Genomic DNA, 14,436 nt, shown 5'->3' on the forward strand with positions numbered 1-14,436 from the left:
TTTCCCTGCTCCACGGGTAATGTCAGTGATTGAAAACGGCAGGGTATGTAGTAAGAACCTACTTACTTTTATTTCAAGTGCTTATTACAAGTTTGAAATCATTTCCGGAAACTCTAAATGCGTATTTTGAGAGTTATACCACAATTAGAGAGTTTTCTTACAAGTATGTACTGGAACCGTCAGGATATTGACAGATTCACCAAAAAGACGCTCGAGAAATTCGGCCTCAATTGTAAACCTAAGCAGTACAGTCCTCACTTACAGTCTTTCTACACTAATTTTGACCTGTATAAACATGGATTCCTAATATTTTAAAGCAAATTCAAGTGAAAACGCTCTATAAAGTGGCCGGAGTTGTAAATATTATCAGTTTTCTGGTCATTTCCCTGCTTTCCACGGGTAATGTCAGTGATTGAAAACGGCAGGGTATGTAGTAAGAACCTACTTACTTTTATTTCAAGTGCTTATTACAAGTTTGAAATCATTTCTGGAAACCCTAAATGCGTATTTTAAGACTTATACCGCAATTAGACAGTTTTCTTACAAGTATGTACTGGAACCGTCAGGATATTAACTGATTCACTAAAAAGACGCTCAAGAAATTCGGCCTCAATTGTAAACATAAGCAGTATAGTCCTCACTTACAGTCTTTCTACACTAATTTTGAGCTGTATAAACATGGATTCCTAATATTTGAAAGAAATTCAAGTGAAAACACTCCCTAAAATGCCCGGAGTTGTAAATATTTTCAGTTTTCTGGTCATTTCCCTGCTTTCTAAGAGATATGTCAGTGATTGAAAACGGCAGGGTATGTAGTAAGGACCTACTTACTTTTATTTCAAGTGCTTATTACAAGTTTAAATCATTTCTGGAAACTCTAAATGCGTATTTTAAGAGTTATACCACAATTAGACAGTTTTCTTACAAGTATGTACTGGAACCGTCAGGATATTAACTTTTTCACCAAAAAGACGCTCGAGAAATTCGGCCTCAATTGTAAACATAAGCAGTATAGTCCTCACTTACAGTCTTTCTACACTAATTTTGAGATGTATAAACATGAATTCCTAATATTCATGTGAAATTCAAGTGAAACCACTCCCTAAAGTGCCGGGATTTGTAAATATTTTCAGTTTATTGGTCATTTCCCTGCTTTCCACGGGTAATGTCAGTGATTGAAAACGGCAGGAAATGTAGTAATAATCTACTTACTTTAATTTCAAGTGCTTATTACAAGTTTGAAATCATTTCTGGAAACTCTAAATGCGTATTTTAAGAGTTATACCACAATTAGACAGTTTTCTTACTAGTATGTACTGGAACCATCAGGATATTAACTTTTTCACCAAAAAGACGCTGGAGAAATTCAGCCTCAATTGTAAACATAAGCAGTATAGTCCTCACTTACAGTCTTTCTACACTAATTTTGACCTGTATAAACATGGATTCCTAATATTTTAAAGCAAATTCAAGTGAAAACGCTCTGTAAAGTGTCCGGGGTTGTAAATATTATCAGTTTTCTGGTCATTTCCCTGCTTTCCACGGGTAATGTCAGTGATTGAAAACGGCAGGGTATGTAGTAAGAACCTACTTACTTTTATTTCAAGTGCTTATTACAAGTTTGAAATCATTTCTGGAAACTCTAAATGCATATTTTAAGAGTTATACCACAATTAGACAGTTTTCTTACAAGTATGTACTGGAATCGTCAGGATCTTAACTGATTCACCAAAAAGACGTTCGAGAAATTCGGCCTCAATTGTAAACATAAGCAGTATAATCCTCACTTACAGTCTTTCTACACTAATTTTGAGCTGTATAAACATGAATTCCTAACATTTGAAAGCAAATTCAAGTGAAAACGCTCGGTAAAGAGGCCAGAGTTGTAAATATTTTCAGTTTTCTGGTCATTTCCCTGCTCCACGGGTAATGTCAGTGATTGAAAACGGCAGGGTATGTAGTAAGAACCTACTTACTTTTATTTCAAGTGCTTATTACAAGTTTGAAATCATTTCCGGAAACTCTAAATGCGTATTTTGAGAGTTATACCACAATTAGAGAGTTTTCTTACAAGTATGTACTGGAACCGTCAGGATATTGACAGATTCACCAAAAAGACGCTCGAGAAATTCGGCCTCAATTGTAAACATAAGCAGTACAGTCCTCACTTACAGTCTTTCTACACTAATTTTGACCTGTATAAACATGGATTCCTAATATTTTAAAGCAAATTCAAGTGAAAACGCTCTATAAAGTGGCCGGAGTTGTAAATATTATCAGTTTTCTGGTCATTTCCCTGCTTTCCACGGGTAATGTCAGTGATTGAAAACGGCAGGGTATGTAGTAAGAACCTACTTACTTTTATTTCAAGTGCTTATTACAAGTTTGAAATCATTTCTGGAAACCCTAAATGCGTATTTTAAGACTTATACCGCAATTAGACAGTTTTCTTACAAGTATGTACTGGAACCGTCAGGATATTAACTGATTCACTAAAAAGACGCTCAAGAAATTCGGCCTCAATTGTAAACATAAGCAGTATAGTCCTCACTTACAGTCTTTCTACACTAATTTTGAGCTGTATAAACATGGATTCCTAATATTTGAAAGAAATTCAAGTGAAAACACTCCCTAAAATGCCCGGAGTTGTAAATATTTTCAGTTTTCTGGTCATTTCCCTGCTTTCTAAGAGATATGTCAGTGATTGAAAACGGCAGGGTATGTAGTAAGGACCTACTTACTTTTATTTCAAGTGCTTATTACAAGTTTAAATCATTTCTGGAAACTCTAAATGCGTATTTTAAGAGTTATACCACAATAAGACAGTTTTCTTACAAGTATGTACTGGAACCGTCAGGATATTAACTTTTTCACCAAAAAGACGCTCGAGAAATTCGGCCTCAATTGTAAACATAAGCAGTATAGTCCTCACTTACAGTCTTTCTACACTAATTTTGAGATGTATAAACATGAATTCCTAATATTCATGTGAAATTCAAGTGAAACCACTCCCTAAAGTGCCGGGATTTGTAAATATTTTCAGTTTATTGGTCATTTCCCTGCTTTCCACGGGTAATGTCAGTGATTGAAAACGGCAGGAAATGTAGTAATAATCTACTTACTTTAATTTCAAGTGCTTATTACAAGTTTGAAATCATTTCTGGAAACTCTAAATGCGTATTTTAAGAGTTATACCACAATTAGACAGTTTTCTTACTAGTATGTACTGGAACCATCAGGATATTAACTTTTTCACCAAAAAGACGCTGGAGAAATTCAGCCTCAATTGTAAACATAAGCAGTATAGTCCTCACTTACAGTCTTTCTACACTAATTTTGACCTGTATAAACATGGATTCCTAATATTTTAAAGCAAATTCAAGTGAAAACGCTCTGTAAAGTGTCCGGGGTTGTAAATATTATCAGTTTTCTGGTCATTTCCCTGCTTTCCACGGGTAATGTCAGTGATTGAAAACGGCAGGGTATGTAGTAAGAACCTACTTACTTTTATTTCAAGTGCTTATTACAAGTTTGAAATCATTTCTGGAAACTCTAAATGCATATTTTAAGAGTTATACCACAATTAGACAGTTTTCTTACAAGTATGTACTGGAATCGTCAGGATCTTAACTGATTCACCAAAAAGACGTTCGAGAAATTCGGCCTCAATTGTAAACATAAGCAGTATAATCCTCACTTACAGTCTTTCTACACTAATTTTGAGCTGTATAAACATGAATTCCTAACATTTGAAAGCAAATTCAAGTGAAAACGCTCGGTAAAGAGGCCAGAGTTGTAAATATTTTCAGTTTTCTGGTCATTTCCCTGCTCCACGGGTAATGTCAGTGATTGAAAACGGCAGGGTATGTAGTAAGAACCTACTTACTTTTATTTCAAGTGCTTATTACAAGTTTGAAATCATTTCCGGAAACTCTAAATGCGTATTTTAAGAGTTATACCACAATTAGAGAGTTTTCTTACAAGTATGTACTGGAACCGTCAGGATATTGACAGATTCACCAAAAAGACGCTCGAGAAATTCGGCCTCAATTGTAAACATAAGCAGTACAGTCCTCACTTACAGTCTTTCTACACTAATTTTGACCTGTATAAACATGGATTCCTAATATTTTAAAGCAAATTCAAGTGAAAACGCTCTATAAAGTGGCCGGAGTTGTAAATATTATCAGTTTTCTGGTCATTTCCCTGCTTTCCACGGGTAATGTCAGTGATTGAAAACGGCAGGGTATGTAGTAAGAACCTACTTACTTTTATTTCAAGTGCTTATTACAAGTTTGAAATCATTTCTGGAAACCCTAAATGCGTATTTTAAGACTTATACCGCAATTAGACAGTTTTCTTACAAGTATGTACTGGAACCGTCAGGATATTAACTGATTCACCAAAAAGACGCTCAAGAAATTCGGCCTCAATTGTAAACATAAGCAGTATAGTCCTCACTTACAGTCTTTCTACACTAATTTTGAGCTGTATAAACATGGATTCCTAATATTTGAAAGAAATTCAAGTGAAAACACTCCCTAAAGTGCCCGGAGTTGTAAATATTTTCAGTTTTCTGGTCATTTCCCTGCTTTCTAAGAGATATGTCAGTGATTGAAAACGGCAGGGTATGTAGTAAGGACCTACTTACTTTTATTTCAAGTGCTTATTACAAGTTTAAATCATTTCTGGAAACTCTAAATGCGTATTTTAAGAGTTATACCACAATTAGACAGTTTTCTTACAAGTATGTACTGGAACCGTCAGGATATTAACTTTTTCACCAAAAAGACGCTCGAGAAATTCGGCCTCAATTGTAAACATAAGCAGTATAGTCCTCACTTAGAGTCTTTCTACACTAATTTTGAGATGTATAAACATGAATTCCTAATATTCATGTGAAATTCAAGTGAAACCACTCCCTAAAGTGCCGGGATTTGTAAATATTTTCAGTTTATTGGTCATTTCCCTGCTTTCCACGGGTAATGTCAGTGATTGAAAACGGCAGGAAATGTAGTAATAATCTACTTACTTTAATTTCAAGTGCTTATTACAAGTTTGAAATCATTTCTGGAAACTCTAAATGCGTATTTTAAGAGTTATACCACAATTAGACAGTTTTCTTACTAGTATGTACTGGAACCATCAGGATATTAACTTTTTCACCAAAAAGACGCTGGAGAAATTCAGCCTCAATTGTAAACATAAGCAGTATAGTCCTCACTTACAGTCTTTCTACACTAATTTTGACCTGTATAAACATGGATTCCTAATATTTTAAAGCAAATTCAAGTGAAAACGCTCTGTAAAGTGTCCGGGGTTGTAAATATTATCAGTTTTCTGGTCATTTCCCTGCTTTCCACGGGTAATGTCAGTGATTGAAAACGGCAGGGTATGTAGTAAGAACCTACTTACTTTTATTTCAAGTGCTTATTACAAGTTTGAAATCATTTCTGGAAACTCTAAATGCATATTTTAAGAGTTATACCACAATTAGACAGTTTTCTTACAAGTATGTACTGGAATCGTCAGGATCTTAACTGATTCACCAAAAAGACGTTCGAGAAATTCGGCCTCAATTGTAAACATAAGCAGTATAGTCCTCACTTACAGTCTTTCTACACTAATTTTGAGCTGTATAAACATGAATTCCTAACATTTGAAAGCAAATTCAAGTGAAAACGCTCGCTAAAGTGGCCGGAGTTGTAAATGTTATCAGTTTTCTGGTCATTTCCCTGCTTTCCACGGGTAATGTCAGTGATTGAAAACGGCAGGGTATGTAGTAAGAACCTACTTACTTTTATTTCAAGCGCTTATTACAAGTTAGAAATCATTTCTGGAAACTCTAAATGCATATTTTAAGAGTTATACCACAATTACAGCGTTTCTTACAAGTATATACTGGAACCATCAGGATATTAACTGATTCACCAAAAAGACACTTGAGAAATTCGGCCTCAGTTGTAAACATAAGCAGTTTAGTCCTCACTTACAGTCTTTCTACACTAATTTTGAGCTGTAGAAACATGAATTCCTAGTATTTGAAAGCAAATTCATGTGACAACACTCCCTAAAGTGCCAGGAGTTGTAAGTATTATCAGTTTTCTGGTCATTTCCCAGCTTTCCACGGGTAATGTCAGTGATTGAACACGGGAGGGTATGTATTAAGAACCTACTTACTTTTATTTCAAGTGCTTATTACAAGTTTGAAATCATTTCTGGAAACTCTAAATGCGTATTTTAAGACTTATACCGCAATTAGACAGTTTTCTTACAAGTATTACTGGAACCGTCAGGATATTAACAGATTCACCAAAAACACGCTTGAGAAATTCGGCCTCAATTTTAAACATAAGCAGTATAGTTCTCACTTACAGTCTTTCTACACTAATTTTGAGCTGTATGAACTTGAATGCGTAATATTTTAAAGGAAATTCAAGTGAAAACGCTCTCTAAAGTTGCCGGAGTTGTAAATATTATCAGTTTTCTGGTCATTTCCCTACTTTCCACGGGTAATGTCAGTGATTGAAAACGGCAGGGTATGTAGTAAGAACCTACTTACTTTTATTTCAAGTGCTTATTACAAGTTTTAATTCATTTCTGGAAACTCTAAATGCGTATTTTAAGACTTATACCGCAATTAGACAGTTTTCTTACAAGTATGTACTGGAACCGTCACGATATTAACTGATACACCAAAAAGACGCTCAAGAAATTCCGCCTCAATTGTAAACATAAGCAGTATAGTCCTCACTTACAGTCTTTCTACACTAATTTTGAGCTGTATAAACCTGATTCCTAATATTTGAAAGCAAATTCAAGTGAAAACGCTCTCTAAAGTGCCCGGAGTTGTAAATATTTTCAGTTTTCTGGTCATTTCCCTGCTTTCTAAGGGTAATGTCAGTGATTGAAAACGGCAGGGTATGTATTAAGAACCTACTAACTTTTATTTCAAGGGCTTATTACAAGTTTAAATCATTTCTGGAAACTCTAAATGCGTATTTTAAGAGTTATACCACAATTAGACAGTTTTCTTACAAGTATGTACTGGAACCGTCAGGATATTAACTGATTCAACAAAAGGACGCTAGAGAAATTCGGCCTTAATTGAAAACATAAGGAGTATAGTCCTCACTTACAGTCTTTCTACACTAATTTTTAACTGTATAAACATGGATTCCTAATATTTCACAGCAAATTCAAGTGAAAACGCTCGGTAAAGAGGCCAGAGTTGTAAATATTATCAGTTTTCTGGTCATTTCCCTGCTCCACGGGTAATGTCAGTGATTGAAAACGGCAGGGTATGTAGTAAGAACCTACTTACTTTTATTTCTAGTGCTTATTACAAGTTTGAAATCATTTCCGGAAACTCTAAATGAGTATTTTAAGAGTTATACCACAATTACAGAGTTTTCTTACAAGTATGTACTGGAACCGTCAGGATATTAACAGATTCACCAAATAGACGCTCGAGAAATTCGGCCTCAATTGTAAACATAAGCAGTATAGTCCTCACTTACAGTCTTTCTACACTAATTTTGACCTGTATAAACATGGATTCCTAATATTTTAAAGCAAATTCAAGTGAAAACGCTCTGTAAAGTGGCCGGAGTTGTAAATATTATCAGTTTTCTGGTCATTTCCCTGCTTTCCACGGGTAATGTCAATGATTGAAAACGGCAGGGTATGTAGTAAGAACCTACTTACTTTTATTTCAAGTGCTTATTACAAGTTTGAAATCATTTCTTGAAACTCTAAATGGGTATTTTAAGACTTATACCGCAATTAGACAGTTTTCTTACAAGTATTACTGGAACCGTCAGGATATTAACTGATTCACCAAAAAGACGCTCGAGAAATTCAGCCTCAATTGTAAACATAAGCAGTATAGTCCTCACTTACAGTCTTTCTACACTAATTTTGAGCTGTATAAACATGAATTCCTAATATTTGAAAGCAAATTCAAGTGAAAACGTTCGCTAAAGTGGCCGGAGTTGTAAATATTATCAGTTTTCTGGTCATTTCCCTGCCTTCCACGGGTAATGTCAGTGATTGAAAACGGCAGGGTATGTAGTAAGAACCTACTTACTTTTATTTCAAGTGCTTATTACAAGTTTGAAATCATTTCTGGAAACTCTAAATGCGTATTTTAAGACTTATACCACAATTAGAGAGTTTTCTTACAAGTATGTACTGGAACCGTCAGGATATTAACTGATTCACCAATAAGACGCTCGAGAAATTCGTCCTCAATTGTAAACATAAGCAGTATAGTCCTCACTTACAGTCTTTCTACACTAATTTTGAGCTGTATAAACATGAATTCGTAGTATTTGAAAGCAAATTCAAGTAAAAACACTCCCTAAAGTGCCCGGAGTTGTAAATATTTTCAGTTTTCTGGTAATTTCCCTGCTTTCCACGGGTAATGTCAGTGATTGAAAACGGCAGGGTATGTAGTAAGAACCTACTTACTTTTATTTCAAGTGCTTATTACAAGTTTGAAATCATTTCTGGAAACTCTAAATGCGTATTTTAAGACTTATACCGCAATTAGACAGTTTTCTTACAAGTATTACTGGAACCGTCAGGATATTAACTGATTCACCAAAAAGACGCTCGAGAAATTCAGCCTCAATTGTAAACATAAGCAGTATAGTCCTCACTTACAGTCTTTCTACACTAATTTTGAGCTGTATAAACATGAATTCCTAACATTTGAAAGCAAATTCAAGTGAAAACGCTCGCTAAAGTGGCCGGAGTTGTAAATATTATCAGTTTTCTGGTCATTTCCCTGCTTTCCACGGGTAAAGTTAGTGATTGAAAACGGCAGGGTATGTAGTAAGAACCTACCTACTTTTATTCAGGGCTTATTACAAGTTTAAATCATTTCTGGAAACTCTAAATGCGTATTTTAAGAGTTATACTACAATTAGACATTTTCTTACAAGTATGTACTGGAACCGTCAGGTTATTGACTGATTCACCAAAAAGACGCTCGAGAAATTCGGCCTCAATTGTAAACCTAAGCAGTATAGTCCTCACTTACAGTCTTTCTACACTAATTTTGAGCTGTATAAACATGGATTCCTAACATTTGAAAGCAAATTCAAGTGAAAACACTTCCTAAAGTGCCCGGAGTTGTAAATATTATCAGTTTTCTGGTCATTTCCCTCCTTTCCACGGGTAATGTCAGTGATTGAAAACGGCAGGGTATGTAGTAAGAACCTACTTACTTTTATTTCAAGCGCTTATTACAAGTTTGAAATCATTTCTGGAAACTCTAAATGCATATTTTAAGAGTTATACCACAATTACAGCGTTTCTTACAAGTATATACTGGAACCATCAGGATATTAACTGATTCACCAAAAAGACGCTTGAGAAATTCGGCCTCAGTTGTAAACATAAGCAGTTTAGTCCTCACTTACAGTCTTTCTACACTAGTTTTGAGCTGTAGAAACATGAATTCCTAGTATTTGAAAGCAAATTCAAGTGACAACACTCCCTAAAGTGCCAGGAGTTGTAAGTATTATCAGTTTTCTGGTCATTTCCCAGCTTTCCACGGGTAATGTCAGTGATTGAACACGGGAGGGTATGTATTAAGAACCTACTTACTTTTATTTCAAGTGCTTATTACAAGTTTGAAATCATTTCTGGAAACTCTAAATGCGTATTTTAAGACTTATACCGCAATTAGACAGTTTTCTTACAAGTAATACTGGAACCGTCAGGATATTAACAGATTCACCAAAAAGACGCTTGAGAAATTCGGCCTCAATTTTAAACATAAGCAGTATAGTCCTCACTTACAGTCTTTCTACACTAATTTTGAGCTGTATGAACTTGAATGCGTAATATTTTAAAGGAAATTCAAGTGAAAACGCTCTATAAAGTTGACGGAGTTGTAAATATTATCAGTTTTCTGGTCATTTCCCTGCTTTCCACGGGTAATGTCAGTGATTGAAAACGGCAGGGTATGTAGTAAGAACCTACTTACTTTTATTTCAAGTGCTTATTACAAGTTTTAATTCATTTCTGGAAACTCTAAATGCGTATTTTAAAAGTTATACAACAATTAGACAGTTTTCTTACAATATGTACTGGAACCATCAGGATATTAACTTTTTCACCAAAAAGACGCTCGAGAAATTCGGCCTAAATTGTAAACATAAGAAGTATAGTCCTCACTTACAGTCTTTCTACACTAATTTTGAGCTGTATAAACCTGATTCCTAATATTTGAAAGCAAATTCAAGTGAAAACGCTCTCTAAAGTGGCCGGAGTAGTAAATATTATCAAATTTCTGGTCATTTCCCTGTTTTCCACGGGTAAAGTCAGTGATTGAAAACGGCAGGGTATGTAGTAAGAACCTACCTACTTTTATTCAGGGCTTATTACAAGTTTAAATCATTTCTGGAAACTCTAAATGCGTATTTTAAGAGTTATACCACAATTAGACAGTTTTCTTACAAGTATGTACTGGAACCGTCAGGATTTTAACTGATTCACCAAAAGGACGCTAGAGAAATTTGGCCTTAATTGAAAACATAAGGAGTATAGTCCTCACTTACAGTCTTTCTACACTAATTTTTAACTGTATAAACATGGATTCCTAATATTTCACAGCAAATTCAAGTGAAAACGCTCGGTAAAGAGGCCAGAGTTGTAAATATTATCAGTTTTCTGGTCATTTCCCTGCTCCACGGGTAATGTCAGTGATTGAAAACGGCAGGGTATGTAGTAAGAACCTACTTACTTTTATTTCTAGTGCTTATTACAAGTTTGAAATCATTTCCGGAAACTCTAAATGAGTATTTTAAGAGTTATACCACAATTACAGAGTTTTCTTACAAGTATGTACTGGAACCGTCAGGATATTAACAGATTCACCAAATAGACGCTCGAGAAATTCGGCCTCAATTGTAAACATAAGCAGTATAGTCCTCACTTACAGTCTTTCTACACTAATTTTGACCTGTATAAACATGGATTCCTAATATTTTAAAGCAAATTCAAGTGAAAACGCTCTGTAAAGTGGCCGGAGTTGTAAATATTATCAGTTTTCTGGTCATTTCCCTGCTTTCCACGGGTAATGTCAATGATTGAAAACGGCAGGGTATGTAGTAAGAACCTACTTACTTTTATTTCAAGTGCTTATTACAAGTTTGAAATCATTTCTTGAAACTCTAAATGGGTATTTTAAGACTTATACCGCAATTAGACAGTTTTCTTACAAGTATTACTGGAACCGTCAGGATATTAACTGATTCACCAAAAAGACGCTCAAGAAATTCAGCCTCAATTGTAAACATAAGCAGTATAGTCCTCACTTACAGTCTTTCTACACTAATTTTGAGCTGTATAAACATGAATTCCTAATATTTGAAAGCAAATTCAAGTGAAAACGTTCGCTAAAGTGGCCGGAGTTGTAAATATTATCAGTTTTCTGGTCATTTCCCTGCCTTCCACGGGTAATGTCAGTGATTGAAAACGGCAGGGTATGTAGTAAGAACCTACTTACTTTTATTTCAAGTGCTTATTACAAGTTTGAAATCATTTCTGGAAACTCTAAATGCGTATTTTAAGACTTATACCACAATTAGAGAGTTTTCTTACAAGTATGTACTGGAACCGTCAGGATATTAACTGATTCACCAATAAGACGCTCGAGAAATTCGTCCTCAATTGTAAACATAAGCAGTATAGTCCTCACTTACAGTCTTTCTACACTAATTTTGAGCTGTATAAACATGAATTCGTAGTATTTGAAAGCAAATTCAAGTAAAAACACTCCCTAAAGTGCCCGGAGTTGTAAATATTTTCAGTTTTCTGGTAATTTCCCTGCTTTCCACGGGTAATGTCAGTGATTGAAAACGGCAGGGTATGTAGTAAGAACCTACTTACTTTTATTTCAAGTGCTTATTACAAGTTTGAAATCATTTCTGGAAACTCTAAATGCGTATTTTAAGACTTATACCGCAATTAGACAGTTTTCTTACAAGTATTACTGGAACCGTCAGGATATTAACTGATTCACCAAAAAGACGCTCGAGAAATTCAGCCTCAATTGTAAACATAAGCAGTATAGTCCTCACTTACAGTCTTTCTACACTAATTTTGAGCTGTATAAACATGAATTCCTAACATTTGAAAGCAAATTCAAGTGAAAACGCTCGCTAAAGTGGCCGGAGTTGTAAATATTATCAGTTTTCTGGTCATTTCCCTGCTTTCCACGGGTAAAGTTAGTGATTGAAAACGGCAGGGTATGTAGTAAGAACCTACCTACTTTTATTCAGGGCTTATTACAAGTTTAAATCATTTCTGGAAACTCTAAATGCGTATTTTAAGAGTTATACTACAATTAGACATTTTCTTACAAGTATGTACTGGAACCGTCAGGTTATTGACTGATTCACCAAAAAGACGCTCGAGAAATTCGGCCTCAATTGTAAACCTAAGCAGTATAGTCCTCACTTACAGTCTTTCTACACTAATTTTGAGCTGTATAAACATGGATTCCTAACATTTGAAAGCAAATTCAAGTGAAAACACTTCCTAAAGTGCCCGGAGTTGTAAATATTATCAGTTTTCTGGTCATTTCCCTCCTTTCCACGGGTAATGTCAGTGATTGAAAACGGCAGGGTATGTAGTAAGAACCTACTTACTTTTATTTCAAGCGCTTATTACAAGTTTGAAATCATTTCTGGAAACTCTAAATGCATATTTTAAGAGTTATACCACAATTACAGCGTTTCTTACAAGTATATACTGGAACCATCAGGATATTAACTGATTCACCAAAAAGACGCTTGAGAAATTCGGCCTCAGTTGTAAACATAAGCAGTTTAGTCCTCACTTACAGTCTTTCTACACTAGTTTTGAGCTGTAGAAACATGAATTCCTAGTATTTGAAAGCAAATTCAAGTGACAACACTCCCTAAAGTGCCAGGAGTTGTAAGTATTATCAGTTTTCTGGTCATTTCCCAGCTTTCCACGGGTAATGTCAGTGATTGAACACGGGAGGGTATGTATTAAGAACCTACTTACTTTTATTTCAAGTGCTTATTACAAGTTTGAAATCATTTCTGGAAACTCTAAATGCGTATTTTAAGACTTATACCGCAATTAGACAGTTTTCTTACAAGTAATACTGGAACCGTCAGGATATTAACAGATTCACCAAAAAGACGCTTGAGAAATTCGGCCTCAATTTTAAACATAAGCAGTATAGTCCTCACTTACAGTCTTTCTACACTAATTTTGAGCTGTATGAACTTGAATGCGTAATATTTTAAAGGAAATTCAAGTGAAAACGCTCTATAAAGTTGACGGAGTTGTAAATATTATCAGTTTTCTGGTCATTTCCCTGCTTTCCACGGGTAATGTCAGTGATTGAAAACGGCAGGGTATGTAGTAAGAACCTACTTACTTTTATTTCAAGTGCTTATTACAAGTTTTAATTCATTTCTGGAAACTCTAAATGCGTATTTTAAAAGTTATACAACAATTAGACAGTTTTCTTACAATATGTACTGGAACCATCAGGATATTAACTTTTTCACCAAAAAGACGCTCGAGAAATTCGGCCTAAATTGTAAACATAAGAAGTATAGTCCTCACTTACAGTCTTTCTACACTAATTTTGAGCTGTATAAACCTGATTCCTAATATTTGAAAGCAAATTCAAGTGAAAACGCTCTCTAAAGTGGCCGGAGTAGTAAATATTATCAAATTTCTGGTCATTTCCCTGTTTTCCACGGGTAAAGTCAGTGATTGAAAACGGCAGGGTATGTAGTAAGAACCTACCTACTTTTATTCAGGGCTTATTACAAGTTTAAATCATTTCTGGAAACTCTAAATGCGTATTTTAAGAGTTATACCACAATTAGACAGTTTTCTTACAAGTATGTACTGGAACCGTCAGGATTTTAACTGATTCACCAAAAGGACGCTAGAGAAATTTGGCCTTAATTGAAAACATAAGGAGTATAGTCCTCACTTACAGTCTTTCTACACTAATTTTTAACTGTATAAACATGGATTCCTAATATTTCACAGCAAATTCAAGTGAAACCGCTCGGTAAAGAGGCCAGAGTTGTAAATATTTTCAGTTTTCTGGTCATTTCCCTGCTCCACGGGTAATGTCAGTGATTGAAAACGGCAGGGTATGTAGTAAGAACCTACTTACTTTTATTTCAAGTGCTTATTACAAGTTTGAAATCATTTCCGGAAACTCTAAATGCGTATTTTAAGAGTTATACCACAATTAGAGAGTTTTCTTACAAGTATGTACTGGAACCGTCAGGATATTGACAGATTCACCAAAAAGACGCTCGAGAAATTCGGCCTCAATTGTAAACATAAGCAGTACATTCCTCACTTACAGTCTTTCTACCCTAATTTTGACCTGTATAAACATGGATTCCTAATATTTTA

The sequence above is a fragment of the Myotis nattereri genome, assembly GCF_964212035.1.
Source record: "Myotis nattereri genome assembly, chromosome: 6".
In the NCBI taxonomy this organism is placed as follows: Eukaryota; Metazoa; Chordata; class Mammalia; order Chiroptera; family Vespertilionidae; genus Myotis; species Myotis nattereri.